Source organism: Hippopotamus amphibius, chromosome 5 (genome assembly GCF_030028045.1).
Source record: "Hippopotamus amphibius kiboko isolate mHipAmp2 chromosome 5, mHipAmp2.hap2, whole genome shotgun sequence".
NCBI classification, from domain to species: Eukaryota; Metazoa; Chordata; class Mammalia; order Artiodactyla; family Hippopotamidae; genus Hippopotamus; species Hippopotamus amphibius.
In genome coordinates, this window is record NC_080190.1 from 40,655,208 (window position 1) to 40,674,393 (window position 19,186).

General features: G+C 45.2%; 1 protein-coding gene across 3 annotated transcripts in view; it reads left to right on the forward strand.

Annotated features, from left to right (window-relative positions):
- Nucleotides 1-11,912: 11,912 nt before the first annotated feature.
- The window catches only part of SGMS1 (sphingomyelin synthase 1), a 276,032-nt gene continuing 268,758 nt past the window's right edge, over nucleotides 11,913-19,186 (forward strand). For all 3 annotated transcript variants that reach the window (XM_057734308.1, XM_057734304.1, XM_057734309.1), the window contains exon 1: nucleotides 11,913-12,043. The gene's annotated coding sequence lies outside the window, so the exon portion shown is untranslated. The remainder of the gene's footprint in view (nucleotides 12,044-19,186) is intronic.

Genomic DNA, 19,186 nt, shown 5'->3' on the forward strand with positions numbered 1-19,186 from the left:
ACCCAATACAGCCAATAAAAAAATAAATCCAATAAATAAATAAATAAATTTATTAAAAAAAAAAAAACCTATACACAAATGTTCAGCAGCTCTATAATCTCCAAACGGTGTTTATAGTTCCAAACACTGGAAACAACCTAGATGTCCTTGAATGAATGAATGGTTAAACAAACTGGGGTGCATTCATACCATGGAATACTGCTACTCAGCGAAAAAGGGAACAAACTATTGATACATGCAACGGCCTGTATGAATCTCCAGTTATGCTGAGAGAAAAAAGGCGACCCCAAAAGGTTAAATACTATGTGATTCCATTATATAACACTGTTGAGATGACACAATTATAGAAATGGAGAATACGTTAATCATCACCAGGAGTGAAGGAGCTGGGAGGACAGGAGGGAACTGGCATGGCTGTAAAAGGGCAACAGGAGGAATCCTTGCAGTGCTGAAAATATTCTGTATCTTGACTGTATCAATGACAAGATCTTGGTTGTGATATTGCATCATAGTTTTGCAAGATGTTATCAGTGGGGAAAACTGGGTAAAGGGGACATGGCATCTCTCTATTATTTCTTATAACTTCGTGTGAATTTATAATTATTTCAAAATAAAGCTTAATTATAATAATAATATCTGGGACTTCCCTGATGGTGCAGTGGTTAAGAATCTGCCTGCCAATGCAGGGGACCCGGGTTCAAGCTGTGGTCTGGGAAGATCGCACATGCTGTGGAGCAACTCAGCCCATGCACCACAGCTATTGAGCCTGTGCTCTAGAGCTTGTGAACCACAACTATTGAGCCCATGTGCCGCAACTACTGAAGCCCACGTGCCTAGAGCCTGTGCTCTGCAACAAGAGAAGTCACCGCAATGAGAAGCCCGCACACTGCAAGGAAGAGTAGCCCCCGCTCACTGCAGCTAGAAAGCCTGTATGCAGCAACGAAGACCCAATGCAGACAATAAATTAATTAATTAAAATAAAGTCACTACAAAAAAAATAAAGTACTTGTTAAAAAAAAAATTATACCCAAATCTTACCGTATCACCTCTTTTCAGTAACTTCACCATTGTTGTAAGGTAAAATCAAAATGCTTCACTGGTACTTGATTAGAACTTGTGTGATCTAGTCCAGTGATTCCCAACCCTGGCAGGCTGTTAGAATTATCTATGGAGCTTATAAAAACATACTGATGAAAAAAAGAAAAGGGGAACTTCCCCTGCGGTCCAGTGGTTAAGATTCTGCCTTCCAATGCAGGAGGTGGGGAACTAAGATCCCACATGCTGTGCGGTGAGGCCAAAGATTAAAAAAAAAAAAAAAAAAAAAAAGATGCTGATACCTGGGTCCTCCTCCAGCTCAATTAAATTAGGATCTTTAGGAGTAAGTAGACACTAATTAGTGTTTTGTTTGATTAAAGTCTGTGTTACCACCAGACCGTAGGCTCCATGAGGGCAGGAACCAGGCCTGTTTTTGCTGTCCATTGTACCTCCAGCCCCTAAATCAGCGTCTGCTGAGCAAGCACATGTGGAGTGAGGTGAAAGGATGAATGAACAGAGGGGAAACATAAGTATCCTCCTCCCCTCTTTTATTGCCTCTCTGAACCCACAGAAAGAGAGAAGGAAGGGATAAGGTGCCTTCGCTGGTCTCACCCCCATCTTCCCAGAGCATGATTACAAAACTGCAGTAGGGATCACAGCATTGCTCCAAGAGAGATCTAGCCCACAAGTACAAAATCTGGAAATGATGACAGTGCCTCCTTCTTCACACTCAATCAACAAATTTAATGAAAGTGAAACAGAAGCTGACAACGAGGCCGAAATGACACATAGTCTTACTCATGCAGAAATAATAGAAAACATTTTAAACGCAGCTTAAAAAAATTAAAGACACTGACAAAGAAGTGAAAAAAGATTTTAGGGGAGGAGAAAAGCTGGAGGTAAGGAGGCTCCCAGCCTTACGACCTAGTAAGCACATTTACAAAACGTCTTTCTTGTGTGCTGCTCATCAAGCCAGGGTGGTTCACTTAATGTTCATGAGCAAATGCAACGATGCCAACAGACACTAAATGCAGCAAATTCCAAGATATTCTTGAAGCTTGTAATGATTTTCTCCTAATGCCCCCCAGCATCTATATCAACATTTGTAGTGAGAACACAATAACTAATGTTTTAAACAATTGCCTTGAGGCATTGCAAATTCTGGAATGTTATACAAGTCTGGGTCCTCAAATCCACAAACACCAGTGTGTGGGAAATATAACTTAATTTTCGGTAACTCCATTTAATTTCCATTTCTATACCACCATCACCACCACCACCACCACTGCCCATTCTCCCTAGCCGATGGGAAACTTACCTTTTTATTTTTGGAAGGGAGAATGTTTGTCAGGTACTCCTGGAATTGTGAAGGTCTAGAGTGGTAGAGCATTGTGGGGGTTGCGAGAGTATTGGCTCTTGAGTTCCCTTTCCACGCAGGTGGACGGGAGCAAGGCCCTTTGTGTCTGGCAGCTCCACTGTTTGGACCTGTGCTTTAGGCTTGGGAATCTTTATTAGGCTGCTGATGTTCCCAGCTGCCCAGATGTCTCAGTGGCCCTTCCCTCTCTGGTCTTCCTTTCTCCCTGACAGCTGTGCTGGAAAGCTGATATAGCACCCTTTTCTCTTCTCTCTCCAACCAAACAAAATCACTTTCTAGTTGGGGTGAAAAAAGAAGCCCCATCCAGTTCCCTCTCTGTTTCTAAGACACTAAGACACCTTTTCTCAGTCTACCGGGGCTCAAACTTCTGTAAACAAAAGTCAGGAAGGCTCACAGTCATTTTTTTTCCTCACCAGAGGCTGTGAAGGCAGAACTATCAGCTTAAGTGGGAGTTGGGTTGAGGGAAATGGAAAAGAAGGAAAAGGGGACATAGAGTGAAAGAATATAATTAATTATCCCAACATTTTATCTTGGAACAATAACATTTATTACATGCTTACACAGTGTTCCAGATGCTGTATTAAGTGCTTTATGTGGATTATCAAGTAATCCTCATAACACAGAAATAAGTTATTATGAGACCCACATTTTACAGGTGGGGAACTGTGTCTGCAGGAGGTTTAGTCTCTTGACCAATGTCACACAGCCAGTAAGTGGCAGGGCCAGGGCTCAAACTCAGCTTCTGATTCCAAAGCGCATTGCATCTGGCCTTGCTCCAGTTTCTGGCTTCTGGTTCATGACGCGCATCCCAGAAGGAATTTCTGCTTCAATCTTGCAGTTGCCCCTGAGGGCTGATCCAGCAGACATTAGCTAGAGCACATGCCAGTGGCTCACCTGGGTTCTTTCATTTTTGCCAGTCAGGTTTTCCTGGAAATGTCTCCATTGTTCTTCCCCAGCTCCGAGGTGCCCACCATGCCCAGCCCTCCAAGGTTACTTGGTGAGTGTTTGAATGGTTAGGCTCAGCAGTATCCTGGGAGGGGGCCACCATCCCATGTTGCAACAAGTAACAAAAGTGTGTCCATATATCTCAAGCTCCTATATTAAGAAGCCTTGTAAAGATCTATTCCATTTAATGGTAGAATGTGTACCATGCACTGAGTCAGGTAGGGCAGCCCCACAACAGTGAGGGTTTTTAGCTCATAGGGAAGCCTATTACATCCATCTTAAGATGAATAAGGGGCTTAAAATGATTAGCTTGCCAGACAGGCAAGCATGTTAAAAAAAAACCCTGTCCTGTTAACCTTGTTTTAGCCCCAGGAATAATAGAGCTCTGTGTAACTACCACTTTCAGTCTTTAAAACTACCACTTTTAGTGTCATTGAGATAACTGAGCCAAAAACATAGATGGGTCACCAAAGTACCTGCACTGAAAACAGGAAAAACTGGGGGGCAGTAGGATGGGCACACAAAAATTCAGGGAATATAAAAAGAGACAATAATTTAAATTGCAATTTGTGAATTAACTGAGTTTTGTCCTTTTAAATTTCCTCCTCCCACGAAGCCTCCTCTGGTTCAGATGTGATTGTTGATTATCGATCCTCTGCCTTTTTTATCTACATAGTCTCTTTCGATCACTCTAAAAACCCTGTGAAGCGTTAATATCATCCCTCATGTAGACATGAAAAAAATGTGGCCCCAAGAGGTTAATGAATATTTAGGCAGGGCTTGGGGGCCAGGAAATTATTTTTCTCTTTTTATTATAGCATACTGACTCTAGTAGGCCCTTAAAGAGTGGGTTTAGAGATTTGAGGAAGAGACCATATATTAAACATGAAATGCCTGTCTGTTTTGCCTTTATGTAAAGTTGACCTGGGCCAGGAGTAGAAAGCATTATATTTGCAATGGCAGGAGTTTCTCTTCCCTTTGGCATTTGAGAATAAATTCTGTAGAGCAGTGGTGCACACTGGGAGCTTTAAAAAAATCTTGATGCCTGGGCTTCCCTGGTGGCGCAGTGGATAAGAATCCGCCTGCCAATGCACGGGACACGGGTTTGAGCCCTGGTCCAGGAAGATCCCACATGGTGTGGAGCAACTAGGCCCGTGCACCACAACTACTGAGCCTGTGCTCTAGAGCCTGTGAGCCATAACTATTGAGCCCACATGCTACAGCTACTGAAGCCCTTGCGCCTAGAGCCCGTGCTCCACAAGAGAAGCCACCGCACCATCACTTGCTGCAACTAGAAAAAGCTCGTGTGCAGCAACGAAGACCCAGTGCAGCCAATAAATAAATAATTAAAAAAAAATCTTGATGCCTGAGCTGCACGCCATACTACTTAAATCAGAATCTCTGGGGTGGGGGGGGGGGAATGGAGGGGGGTAGGACCCAGATATGAGTATTTTAAACAGTCCCCAGGTGTTTCTCCTCTGCATGCACAGTCAAGAACCAGGGCTCCAAAATTCCTTAAACTTAAATGTGCAACAGAATCACCTGGAAGTCTTGTTAAACAGCTGATTGCTGGGACCCACCCCTAGAGGGTCCAAGGTTATGCATTTCTAATAAGTTCCCAGGCGATTAGGAAGGTGTGCAGAACAAAAGTAAAGCTGCTCTGAGCTTCAGTTCCTCTTCTTCCTGCCTATGAGGTTACAAGGGGTTTGTGTCTCTGTCTACTCTGTGACTTCCCACATGCTGACTCAGCAGACAAGAACACTAGCAGACAAGAACATCGGCATCTGCTGGGTAAACGCTAAGTGGCCTGTGAGCATCAGAAGTATTTTGAAATAAATCACACAATGAATCCCATTAGGCTTTGAGTGGATTCTAAGGAGTTACCACAATCTTCAGTAGGACAATAAATATTTTTCAAAGGAAATTTACCATGTTCAAATTTAGTTGTCCCTCCTTCTACCAGCATTTCTTCTTCTTTTTAAAAAGTCCTTGCAATAACTCCTCTATTATTTTTCATGAGGTCAAGTTATAAAGTTTATGGAGGCAGAACTCAGGGGACAGGTGTAAATTTTCAGATTTATCAGGGTAGGTTTGCCAGATTTAGCAAAAACAAAAACAAAACAAAAAATACCCAGGACATCCAGTTAAATTTGAATTTCAAATAAATGATGAATAATTTTAAAATATAAGTATGTTTCACGCAATTTTTGACCATCCTGATGATGGGGCAAATATTAGGATGAGAATGCCATATGTGCCTGCTGTGGAGAAAAAGGACATACTCCATGCATTTCTGTTTATGGATACACAGAAATACTTGATCTTGAGCCTTGTCCATCGAAAGCTGAACAATCACTGGCTGAATTAATGCAATATGGATACCTAAGGTATAAGTATAGTATATAAAACTGCTGAGTGACCTCAAAAAAGCATGTTTGATAACTTGAGCCCAGGTTTTTTGGATTCTGTTACCCCAATTTTTTTATTGTCTAAATCAGTGGTTTGCAGCTGAGGGTGATTCTGACCCCCCACCCCCACCCAGGGCACATTTGACAATGTCTGGAGACATTTTTGGCTGTCAGAACTGGGAGGGGCGGTGCTACTGGCATCTAGTTGGTTGAGGCCTGGATGCTGCTAAACATTCTAAAATGTACTGGACAGCCTCCCACAATAAAGAATTATCTTGTGCAAAATGAGAAAGCCTGGCCTAGATCACCCTGCATAGGATTTTTTTTTTTTTTTTTTTTATAAATTTATTTATTTATTTATTGGCTGTGTTGGGTCCTCGATGCTGCGCGCAGTCTTTCTGTAGTTGTGGTGAACGGGGGCCACTCTTCATTGAGGTTGTGCAGGCTTCATCTTACGGTGGCTTCTCTTGTTGCGGAGCACGGGCTCTAGCGCGTGGGCTCCGTCGTTGCGGCGCACGGGCTCAGTTGCTCTGCAGCATGTGAGATCCTCCCTGCCCAGGGCTCGAACCCGTGTCCCCTGCATTGGCAGGCGGATTCCCAGCCACTGCGCCATCAGGGAAGTCCCCCTGCATAGGATTTAACAATCCTTTTGTTAATTACTCCAGCCATGTCTTCTGGTGTCAATTTGGCAGAGAGAAGGTCCTCTATTTGCTGTACTGCAAAGGTACCCAAGGAAGAATTTTTATATGCTCCTTTAACATTTTACAAAACAAGGGAAGTGCTGTGGAGGTTCCAGAAAAAGTGCCAGTCCTCAGTTGCTGTTGTTCTCTCTAGCATGGCCTCGATTTGAAGCCTTTGAGTTCAAGCAGAATCTATGAAATCCAGGTGATTGCACTGTGTAAATCTTCTCTCCTTTAGTGTGGGAGACATAGTTTTAATTTCAACCCTTTAATTAGTTCTGGCCATCCAGGACTTGTTTACAAATGGTAGTTGGAGGAGACACTGACCCGATATATGTATTCATTATTTTCTGTACTACAGATGTTGCTGTAATCCTTATATTTAGCAGGCAGATGATTGCTAAATACAACAACAATAAACATTCTTAATACCTTGACAATACCTGATGTTTTCATTCTGTTTACCTCTAATTAACTATAAGACACTTGTGTTCTTATTAAAGACCTAATTAATTTCCATGAAACCCATGGGAAGCAAAGAGGGGTGGGTTATATTATTCTCATTTTAAGAGGTGATAATTAAGCCTTGGAGTTACACATTGACTATTTAAAAAGTTAGGGGTAAATTACAACTCTTGACAATGGTGCTGTGTCTGTCAGTCAGTGCAGCATTCTGCTGATGGTATTGATTCATCACACCCTGGTTAGCGCCCAGTCATAAATGTCTAATTTCAAAATCCTCTTTATATGTACACAGCAGATTGTGAAGGGTGGTTGCTAATTAGAAAAGGACAACATAGCAAGGACATTTCCATTCCTAGTGGTTTACCCTTTTTAAACAAGAATGCAGCAACGGAAAAGTATATACAATTCAAGAAATATTTACTGTGGGCTACTTGATGCAAAGTCCTGTGCTAGGTGCTATGAAAAATGAAAAATAAATATACATCATCACTATGTCGTTTAATATGTAAGTTGGAACTCAAGACTTACCTGCAGGAAATATACAAAGAACTGTCAGAGACATAATGTAACATAAATAAGTGCCAAAATGTGTGTATCGGAGATTTCCGTGTCCTGGAAGAAATAGAAGCTTTTATGAAAAAGGTGGACTTGGGGTTTTGAAATATTAGTAGGATTGGTTCTAGTGGACAGTAGGAATCTGAGGAAATAGGATTCAGCTAGACAACGGGGATATTGAATATGGGTAGGGTCAGTCTTGCTACTCTCTGGAAGAGAAAACAAACTTGGGAGCTCTCAAGTGGTTATTTTCTGCTTTGTGAACTGAAGGTGTTATGCTAAAACTGGGTTTGCCTCTTGGTGGGCATCGAGCCAAAAGACACAACCAAGCCAAAGCACATGAGAAGGAGGGATTTATTACTTATAGCAAGTAAGGAGAACACCAAGGATCATTCCCAAAGCAATGTCTCCCTAACAGCAAATTGGGGAAGTTTTAAGCTAAGGGTAATGCATACTCATGAAGGGTGTTGGGTGGTCAACAGAGTCCAAGCTTTAGTTGATTGAAGTCATGAAGGTCTCATCCCTTAGGTGCCAGTTGATCTGGTAGTTGAGTGCATTAGGCTAATTTTTACCATTGAAAGAGAACTGGGAGTCTTTACAACTGATATATTATCTTTGCTCTGGTTACTTCTCTTGCCTGATAACACTGGTTTGTTTCTGCACTCTTTTGTTTCCTTAAGATCATTAATTACTGAGACCTGTTCAAGGGCCAGCATTGTGGCCAGGCTTAGATCACAAAATGGCTTAGGCCAAAAATGGCTTCTCTTATGTCAGGAAAGCCATGCCTGGTTTTCCTGCTCTGAGGACGCCCTACCTCATCTGCTTAAAAAAGGCAGAAAAAGCCATAACGTGAGGGGAGAGAATAAACAGAAGTGCAGAAGAAACAAAGGGAGACTTCCTGGGTTCCTGTCAATACTCTGATTCCTGGTTCTGATCTCTGCCTGAGCCTCATCTGCATCCCTGATTTACCCCAGTGTCTCCAATAAATTCCAACTTTTTGTTGACCAGGGGGAGAAGCCAGGCAGTTATTAAAGCCAGGAATCCTAGCCACGGGCATAGAAATAGGCACAGAGGGTTGAGTGTTACCAGAGCTAAGCCCCAGGGCAAATACTTGGAGTCAGCCCTGTTGTCTTCAGCTGGCTTTTCTGATCAACCTTGGTTTGGAAACTGGCTTGTGGGTTGGCCAGATGAGTTTAAAGGGCTAAGAGGGTTCATAAAGTCTTGTTCCTGCTACTCAGGCTTTGTGGTTCTAGATTCTTCCACTGAGACAAACTGCCATGGACACACAGAAGCCTCCTTGCTTCTTGAATACTATTTGACTTTGACTATTGCCTGCTGAGTAATGGATGCTGCTTACAGGTCAACTGTCAACTGGATAAAACCGCTACATTTTTGATCAGGTACGTTACCTTCTAATGGTAGAAGGAGTCATTCATCTGGAACTAAACCACCTACTTCAGAATAGCTGTTCTGGCAAGTGAACTGCTTGCCCTAGTATTTGCACTGAGTATTATTTTTTAACATATTTTAATGACAGATTGTGATTTGGAGGTGATTCATTTTTATTTCATAGTTGTCATGACAACAATGTAATTTATGATATTTATGTATTAGAGAATCCTAAAATTTTACAACCAAGCAGTATGATGCTTATTAAAATTTTGATCAGAAAAATACACTGGTAAAATTATTTAGGGTTGTGTGGACTGGAGAAGGACAATTCCTTATTTTTCTTAATTTTTTTTTTTTTTGTTACAAACGGTAGTGACTCAAGGACCATGACTAAATTGAATATCAAGATATCAAGGAGAGTCAAGTAAAGTGTTTCTTAAAATCATTTCACCCGGAATTTATTTTTACTTCCTTTCAATTTCCTTTATTATAGCTCTTTCTCTCTGAATTATTTGATGAAATTGGAACAAATTGGAAATAGTTTTATACTTTGCTTTTTTCCATGTGTCATATATTAGTCTTAAAATTACTCATGAAAGGCAATTTAGAAAGCATTTTATTCTGAAACATTTCAAAATTATACAGAATTAGAAAAAGCAAACAAACAACATTACAACGATCACCCTAGCAAACCACTTACAATCAAGAACCGCTAATATTTTACAAAATTCAATTCAGCTTTACATTTAGGGGGTGGGGCATTTTAAAGTAAAGACTCCTTGACACAAGACTACACCAGCTGCTTACTTGAACCTCATTTTCTCGAAGTCCAAAGTCTGGCCATCCTGCATAAACAGCACTTCAGAGAAACCAGCCAGCAGTTTTCTGCCACTCCCTTAGTCTGAGAAAATTTACATCACGAGAAAGCAAGCACTTCTTAGGTGTAAACTGACGAAAATACTCGGTAGGGCTACTATGACTCAAAGAGCTTTGCCCTCTGTACACTCAAAATATGTAGTTGAACTGAATTTTAGTTGTTATTTTTAAAGCCATACGTGACAAATGCACTTTCTTAATCTCCCTGAGAAGAGCAGTATAGTGACGTAGGGGTGGAGCAGCCAGAAAAGCCAGAGTGGGGGGGTGCGATAAAAAACCCACACTAGGGCACACTGCCCGACCGTTCACTCTCTTTTTGGGTAAAATTTCAACGCCTCGTTTATGAAGTGAGCCGCCCTAAGCCTTAGTTGAAATGGAGTGAAATGTTTACCAAGAACTATCTGGAGGGTTTGGGGTTGCAGGATCCCTCCCGGCCGTGTTTCCGATTCTGCAGGTCTAGCATTTTGCATTTCTAACAAATTCTCTGGTGATGGTGACCCATGTGGTCCTATGGCCACAGGGATCACAAGTGGTTCGTGGCAAGACCTCAGTAAATGTTCACTATTAATATCACCATCCAAGCCGTCTACCAGCTGGGGCCATGGGATGTTACATCTCAGGGAAGAGCGACGGCCTCTGTCCAGGTGTTCCTGCCAACACACCACGTCTGCTCTGCACAGAATAGAGCAGAACAGGAAGGCAGCTGGAGCAGCAGTGTCACAGTCTTACGGAAAGGGACCCCTTTCTCCAACTTCCGCCTCTAGGGAAAAGCACAGCCGGCCGCCCCCGGAGTCCTGCCCTCTCGATTTCGCAGCCGTTTGTTTTCAGCCCGCGCGGAAGCCTGTCCTCTCAGAAACCTAGAGCCAGTGCTGCGATTCCCGCGCCGCCGGGCGGGCGGCGGCAGGTGCGGGGCACAGGCTGGAGCCCGGCAGGAGGGCGTGGCGGGGAGCAGATCTTTCTGCTCATCCTGACGGCTCTCCGCTCCGTTCCGATCACCCACGGACCGATGGCCAAGCGGAAGATGGCTGCCCGGAGCGCCGCGGACAGTCACGTGTCAGGGCGATAGCGCCCCACGCCCCCTCCCGCGCTCGCCGAAGCCCGGACCCCGCGGGACGCGCAGTCCCGGGCCGCTTCTCCGCCACCGGAATATCGAGCGGCACGGACAGGAAGGGAAGGCCCCGCGGCGGAAAGCCAGTTCTCCCCGCCGTCCGCCCCTAACCCGGGCGCTGGGGTCGAGCTCTGGGAGCTGAGAATAACCCTCCTTCGGGCGCCCTGCGCCAGGTCGGGCCACTGGGCATGCGCGGTGCTCCGGCCCGGGCGCGCCCGCTCTCCAGGTTTTTCCCGCAGCTCTGCGGGGCAGACGGGAGGCGGGGCCGGGAAGGGGCGGGGCGGCGCTGAAGCGGCTGGAGCCTCCGGCTCCACGCCTGGAGCTGCCCAGGCCAGACTCGCCCTGCCTCGTTGCTTTTAGGGTGAGAGTCTGTACATAGAGGTTTGAAAATGGGCCGCAGAGTCTGAGGTGTGCCCTTAAATTTTTTTTGTATTTAAAAAAAATTTTTAAATGGCTTATCAATCACGAGTTAATTCCAAGCTCTGCTCTCCTAGGCTCGGTGGGGAGGAGTCCTCGGGTAGCTCGAAGACTCGTGCCCGCGAGCCGGGTCTCCAGAAGGCCAGTTTGCGTCCTCTGTTCTGACCAGCTCCAGCTCGTCAACTCTCCGGCTCTGACCCCGAGTGCTATACTGCCCCCGACCGAAAAATTCGGCTCCCGTGCGGCCTCATTAAACGGCCCCCTAAAAATGTGCAAGCTGGGCCTTTCTCACCGTTGGGAAACACGTCCGCCTCCCGAGCTTCCAGTTACTTGAAAGTAAAATAATAGGGTGCCAAGCCTCGCGGCCCCGTAGGTGCGCAGTCTGGCCCGGGTCCCGCTGGGTCCCGGGAAGAGCTCCCCGCAGACCCCGCCCGCCCGCCCCGCCCCGCTGGCCGCCGCGAACACCCGGAGGGGCGGATTCGCGTCGCGCGGGTAGCGGGACCGGTTCGGGCAGCGGACTGGGCATGCTCGGCAGCCCGGGAGGCTCGCGGTGGCAAGTCGGAAGCGTTCGCACCAGCTAGGCAGCGGCCGGGGCGGCGGCGGCGGCGGCGGGAGGCAGGACGGGAGCGGGAAAGGCCGGCCAGGAAAGGCTTCTCTCCCCTAGCGTCTGGCGAGCTGGCCGGAGAGCGCGATCCGGGTGCGGAGCCCCGACGCTGCCCTGCCCCGGATTTCATTCCGCGGCGGGGGGCTCGGCGAGCGGAATTCCGGCGGCTGCCGCGACTCCGGTGTAAGTGAGTCGTGGGGCGGCGGGAGAGAGCCGATCGCTGGGGGCCGGTCGGACACCCCCTTCCCGGGCCTGGCCTGACGCCGCGAGAGGAGTGCGGGCAGCTCCGGGGCGAGGGGGCGTGAGCGCAGCCCGCGCAATACCTCCCGCCTACCTGCCTGGCACTCCCCCCCACCCGCGCCGCCGCTCCGGGGGGTGGGCGCGGCGGGCGGTCCGGCGGCCGGGCTCGGGGCTCCGAGGGGGCGGGCCGCCCGCGGGGCTCCCGGACCAAGTTGAGGCAGGGAGAAAGGCGGAGGCGTCAGTGGGCACCTTTCGAGAGGTCTTGCGTGCTGGCAGGAAGGCTGCCTACTGTCGGTTTGGGGCGAGCGGACGGTGGCGGGGCCGAAGAACCGCGAGGCGAGGAGCCTTCGGGCAGTGGCACGGGGTGGGGGGGTGGGGGGTTCCGGAGACCCGCAGGGTCCGACCCCAAATCACGGCCCTGCCCCCACTGCCCGGGTGGCGGCGTGACAGTTGATACCTCTGGGTCCGATCACAGCCGGCCAGGCGCCCTCGGTTTCGGGGTCCCTCCCTGTCCCCCGTCGATGTCCCCGGACAACATAACAGGTGGGACCCCTTTCCCTGAGCAGCGAGCCTCTCTCCACAGGCCGCTTAACAGCCTCCATGTTGGGGGCGGCTGTGACACCCCGTGGGGCAGCCCCCACGGGTGAGGGTGCTTAGGGGTAAGGCCTGGAGGCGCCATCGGCGCAGCCTGGAGCTGGACATTCTCTCCAGGACGCGGCTCTTGCCGCGAGTGAGGGGTCTCCGCGGTTCCGAGGCGACCTGTCAAGGGCGGAGCAGCGACAGCAGCGGCTGTTTCTCCCACCTTTTTAACCAGGACTCGGGGTATCTGCTTCTTCTGGTGGGCCGGGTAGGGTGTCCTGGTCCAGCAAACGGATTCAGACTGGCGCGTTCTGGTTAAAGCTTGTTTCCCTCTTGGGAGTCTCGAGTGAAAATCCGGATGAGGGTTGCCAGGGCCGGAGGGAGTGAAGAGAATCCGTGCAGGTGCTTCTCAGATGTTTCTTTTCACCTTCAGACAGTACCGACTTCAGCGGTACACGCTTACGAAACCAAGACTGAAGGCTGCTTTCTGAAAAGGAAGTTTATTTTCTATGTTATGGGGCCTGCTTATTAGTCTAGCTTCCTTGACATTTACCTTCCTGGACCTTTAGAGCTGTTTGGACAGGTTATTTTGCTTGCAGGTTATTTTGCTTGCAGACTTCGGGGTGTCTGGGCTTGGCTGCCGGGGTGTGGAAGTGGCAAGTGCCTGTCATGGTGCGCTGTGAACTCCCCACGCTTCCTGGCACCGGGGGTTGCACATTCGGGAGGGGGGAACCGAGTGGGCAGAAAGAGAGGAGTGGGACTGGTGACGTAGCAGCGAGATGGGAGTTGCCTAGGGCTGCCCAGACATAACGAGGTTGGCTGGCTGTTTTGGCCTGTGCGGAAGGGAACAGGGCTGGGGCGTTTCATTGGTTCGGGGAGTAAGGTGTTCACCGAAGCCGGACGGGGGATGGGTCCCCGTCTGGTCAGTGCTCCAAGGGAAGCCCAGGGATGTTTGGTGATTCAGCAGGTGGCAGCCTTCCAGCTCCGAAGCCATACCTTGGCCAAGCAAGCCAGTGAGCAAGCGGCAGCCGCTTGTGCCTGCTGACGGAGGCGCCAGCTTCGGGGGAACCTCCAGGAGACTCTTCTGCCTATAGCAGCTCACTTTCCTTATCTTGCTTTCCCTTTATGGCAGGAGGCCCTGGTCTATTGGGTTCCTTCCCTGCCTCTCTCAAACTATGTAGCATGTTTTTGAATCTCACCAGTTCCGTGACCCGCTGGATAGCAGGAAATGGCAGCTGCCAGCATGCACCGTTTAAGTAATTAGTTACTGTGCAGAAATGATAGCAATATGTAAAGCAGAGAAAGTCTTTTCCTTCTATTTCTGCTTCAGAGATTAGCAATTTACATTTTTAGTGGAATAGTAAGATGTATTTCTGTAACTCTTCATTGCTGGTGGTGAGCTATTTCAAATATCAGCATTAAATTAATTCAAGGGATGGTTAAACTGACATTAAAGGGACACAGTTATTAAAACAATGTCTTATTCATTGGAAGATCTCTAGCATCTTGAGCAGTGTCTAACCTGTAGATACTCAATGTTTATTCAGCTGAAATTTAAAGAATTTTTCATAATGGAAGCTTGTTGGTAAGTTTTGACACTTAAAGAACTTTGTATGTTTTCATATGTCAAAATTGCCAATGTTGACCTTAGACATTGAATTTTAGCTTGAAACCTCAACCCTTTTACTTTTTTCCCAATTAAGTCCTTTAATTTTCAAATTGTGACAGATCCTGCATGTCAACTGAAAAAAAGTAGGCATTTTGCTAACATATCTCATGAAAATCTAAAAGACTCCTGCATATAACAGTTATACATTTTTTTTTAAACTAGAAAGTGCTCCAACTGCATATCAGATATGCTTTATTTACAAAACTTCATTTTATACAAAACATTTCAGGAAAACTGTAGAATTCCTATGCCTTTATCATCCAATGAAAAGTGCTACCGTAGAAAAGACAAAACAGTGTCAAAAAAATTCTGGCTTGTTTGCGCAGAGGGATAACCTGCCCCGTCTTTGAGGGAGACCCGGGAGACCCAGTCCTCCAATTCTGCATTTTACCTTTGCTATTCTATGCCCTTCCTCCAGTTACTAAGCTGTTTCATCTTCTCCTAAAGACATACTTCCCAGGCAGGGGCTTGCTTACTTAAAGTTGCTGCATTTTCTCACATAAATTCTATCAGTGGTGACCTTTCTTTTTTTCATTGTCTCATACACTTTCCCACCACTTCATGTGATAAACTGTTCACTGGTCCTTGGAAAAAGCTGTGACCAGAGTGACCTTGTGGGGGCATGACAGATTGTAGTTGGCTCTTTCTCTGCCATTTTTGGGTGGTAGCTGTAGCTCTTCTGGAAGAACTGTTAAGCCATGCCAGTCTTAAAGATTTTGGACTTTCTGTTAAGGCTCTAGGTCAGGAATATAAATGGTCATTTATCGTCTCCTACCACATCCCAAGAATTTTAGCTGTAAAGTGTGTCAAATTAATGTTACCCAGTCACCAGAGGACCATATTTCACATCAGCCCTTTAGATGTGGCAGTTGGCAAGCAGAGTTGGATGTGGGGAAGGGAGGATAAAGAAAAGGGAAGAGAAGGGTGGGTGGGGCCAGGAAGATGGCTTGGTTTTGTAACTGGTTTCAGTAAAACAGAATTGAATGGCTGATCAACAAGTGTGGCTGTCTGTGCTGGAGTGCTCTGCTCTCCTCTCTAGTCCTCTTTCTCTCCATATATCAACACACCACACACACAGACACATAGCCACACACAAATCCACAGACCCACACATGCACACACACACTCTGACAAGAGACACAGACACAGATGTAGACACATACACCCTTTGCTGAAAGCTAAGCATCCCAGTTTCTTTTTAAATACTGGTATGTCACACAGGGAAAGTCCAGGGCTCAGTAGCAGGTTGAATTCTGGGGGCCTGAAAGCACCCCAAGCTTGTATTTCAGGAATATTCCCCTTCCCTCTTTCTGTGGCAAGCTGATCTACCCTCTTAGCCTTGTAAAGCTGCTGGGGACTTTCACTGAAGCAACCTTTGTGTGTAAACATAGGTGGGGTGGTTTTCGCCTTTTAGACTTCCTGATGCTGAGGTTTGAATTAACATTCCTCAATTTTTGGCACAAGATCCTGTGCAAAGCTCCTTTCTTTTTTTGTTTTGTTTTGTTTTCCCTTCTTTCCCACTCTCGCTCCCCTCTCTGTCGGAGGAGCTTCCTCTATTGTGTAGGATGTTCCTGGGTGTGTCTCTATCCTTGTTAAAGATGTGTTCTTGTGTGCATGTTTTCAGTTTAGGTAAGTAGTGCTGTGCTGCTGTGGGTTCATTCTGTTGCTTTTCCATTCAATATTAAAACCTTTTATTATGGAAATTTTCAGACATTCATAAAAGTCAAAAGAATTTCATTCAACATCTTATTATATCCATGGTAGTATAGGTTTATCCCGTGTGTTGCTATGTCTGCTGCTTTCTATGGCTGGCCCGCTATGTACCCACTAGTTTTACTTTCCCATTTTTCTGGTGATGCACACTTAGCTCACTTCCACTCCTGCTACCAAGAGCAAAGCTGTGGTGAAGGAATTTCCTGCATCATGTCTTATTGATACCTGTGAGAATATCTCTAGGGTAGTGGTTTTTAACAGTGGTCCACACCCAGCAGCATCAGCTTCATCTGGTAACTGTTAGACTTACAAGTGCTCAGGACCTAACCTAGACCTCCTGAATCAGAAACCCTGGGGCAGACCCCATCAATTTGTGTTTTAGCAAGTCCAGCCTGGAGATTCTGGTGTATAGGAAAGTTTGAAAAGCACCTGCTCTAAGGGTATCTGCCTCGGAGTGGGAGGGCTGTATTTAGTAAAAACAGGTTTGTTTTTACTAAATACTGCCGAATTAGTCTCTGGTGTTGCTGGACTTGTTGACACTCACAGCAGTGCGTGAGGGGTTCCTGATTCGCCACATCCTCCCTAGTGGTTGATATTAACCACCTTTCTAATTTTATCAGTATTTGATGGCTATAAGGTGGCTTCTTATTGTTTTAATGTGAACTTTTATAATTTCTTAATGATTCTGAGCATCTTTTAGTATATTTGTTAGCTATTGCAGTTTCTTTAGTCTCTTTTTCTAGTGTATTGGTTTGCAATGTCATAAATATCCTAATTATTAATCTCATTCTGCTATTATCAGTGGTAACTTCCAGAAATTTTAAATTTTGATATAGCCCAGTGCCATTAATTTTTGCATTTTGTACATTAGGAATCTTAAGATGTTCTTCCTTACCCCAAGATTACAAATATATTCTATATTTTCTTCTATCAACTTCCTACTTTTACCTTTCACAATAAGGGCTGTAGTCTCTTTGAGGTCCGTCTTAGTATATGGCATAAGAAAGGAATCCGGTGTTATTCTTTTTTTTCTGTTTTGTGAGCCAGTTTTCCCAAAACCATTAAACAGTGTATTCTTTCGCTAGTATTTTAGGGATAAATGTGGAGCCCCCTCTGTCATACATCAGGTTCCCACATACACGAGTCTATTTTTTTCTGCTTTATTGAGTCACAATTTGTGTATGGTAAACTTCACCTGTATGTTTAAACTGTACAGTCTGATCGATTTTGACAGGTGGGCGTAGTTGTGAAGCCACACAATCAAGATGCAGAGCATTTTCCTAACCCTAAAACTTCCCATTCGCCTTCCACCCCTCCCCTTGTCCTCTGACTCAGGCAACCGCTGCTCTGCTTTCTGCCACAGATCTTCGGTTAGTTTGCATTTGCAGATTTTGAGGTTCTTCACAGGGTTTAAATTCTCTGTTCTGTCCCAGTCATCTGTCTTTTTTTGTGCCAAATTATTTTTAGTATTAAAGCTCTGCAGTGTGCCCTGTATGGTAGGGTGAGCCCCTTCTTTGCTCTTCTTTTCAGAACTTAGTTATTTGTGGATCTTTTCCCTTCCTTATACATTTTGGTATGCTTGTCAAATTTTCAACAAAGTCTTGGAAATGTGATTGGTATTGCATTGAATGTATAGTCTAACATAGGGGAGAACTGACGCGTCTTCCTTCTTAATGTTGTAATTCTATCCATGAACATGGTTGCCCCATCTTTTTATAATGACATTTAATAGAGTTTAAAATTTTCTCTGTCACAACACTTTTTACAAAAGTAATGTGTTGTTTCAAGGAAAATTTGAGCCTGGGCTTCTTAGTCTGAACCTTAGAGAAAGGCAGAGTATAGGGGCTTGGCGGACAAATCTTGTTTCAATCTCTGTTCTCCGTTCACTGGCCTTGAGTGACACTGGGCAAGTTCTCACCTGTGGTAGCCCCAAGTTCCTCCTAACTCAAGCTAGATCCCAGCAGCCTCCTCTGCAACGCTGCTGAGCTGTTGAGGTTTTTAAGTGAGATAATGTAGGAGAGGCAGGGAGTACAAATCTTGAAACATTTGAAGCTCAGTAAATGTTGGTGTAACACCTCCTCTCATGCTGGCTTTTAATAGCAAGAACTTCATACTTTTATTCTACTTCTTAGGGATTGATAAAGAAGTGTCAGAAAAGCAAAGTGAATAAGCCAACCAATTAACCATGTAACACTCTCTAAGTCTATACACGTAAATCCATGCTTCTACCTAATTTTGTGGGGTTTCACAGAAAGTATGGATACTTCCAAAGACTGTTACAGTCCAGTGGGGAAGAAAAGACCAATATATAAGAAACAATTAGAGAACTCTGTGTGACAGATGGCTTATAATTAAGGTTAAGTGGTATGGTATCAGGGGAGTTATAAGTAGGAAGAAATGCTGCTCTGTGAGATTTTTTTTTAATTGAAGTATAGTTAATTTCCAGTGTTGTGTTGATTTCAGGTGTACAGCACAGTGATTTAGTTATACATACGTATATATATTCTTTTTAGATTCTTTTCCGTTATGTCATTATAATATACTGAATATAGCTCCCTGTGTTATACAGCAGATCCGTGTTGTTTAACCTGCTTTACATATAGTAATGTGTATGTGTTAATCCCAAATTCCTAATTTATCTCCCCCTCCAACCCCCTCCCCCCCACCTGCTATCCCCTCTGGTAACCATAAGTTTGTTTTCTATGTCTGTGAGTCTATTTCTGTTTTGTAAATAAGTTCATTTGTATCATTTTTTTTAAGATTCCACTTATAAATGATGTTGTGTGATAATTGTCTTTCTTTGACTTACTTCACTTAGTATGATAATCTACGTCCATCCATGTTGCTACAAATAGCACTTCATTCTTTTTTTATGGCTGAGTAATATACCAATATATATACACCAATATTCCATTTTCATTCCATATGGAATATATATAATATTCCATTATGTACACACACACACATATATATATATATACACCCCATCTTCTTTATCTTTATTAGCCCAATGGACATTTAGGCTGCTTCCATGTCTTGACTATTGTAAATAGTGCTGCAGTGAACACTGGGGTGCATGTGTCTTCGAATTAGTTTTCTCCAGATATATGCCCAGGAGTGGGATT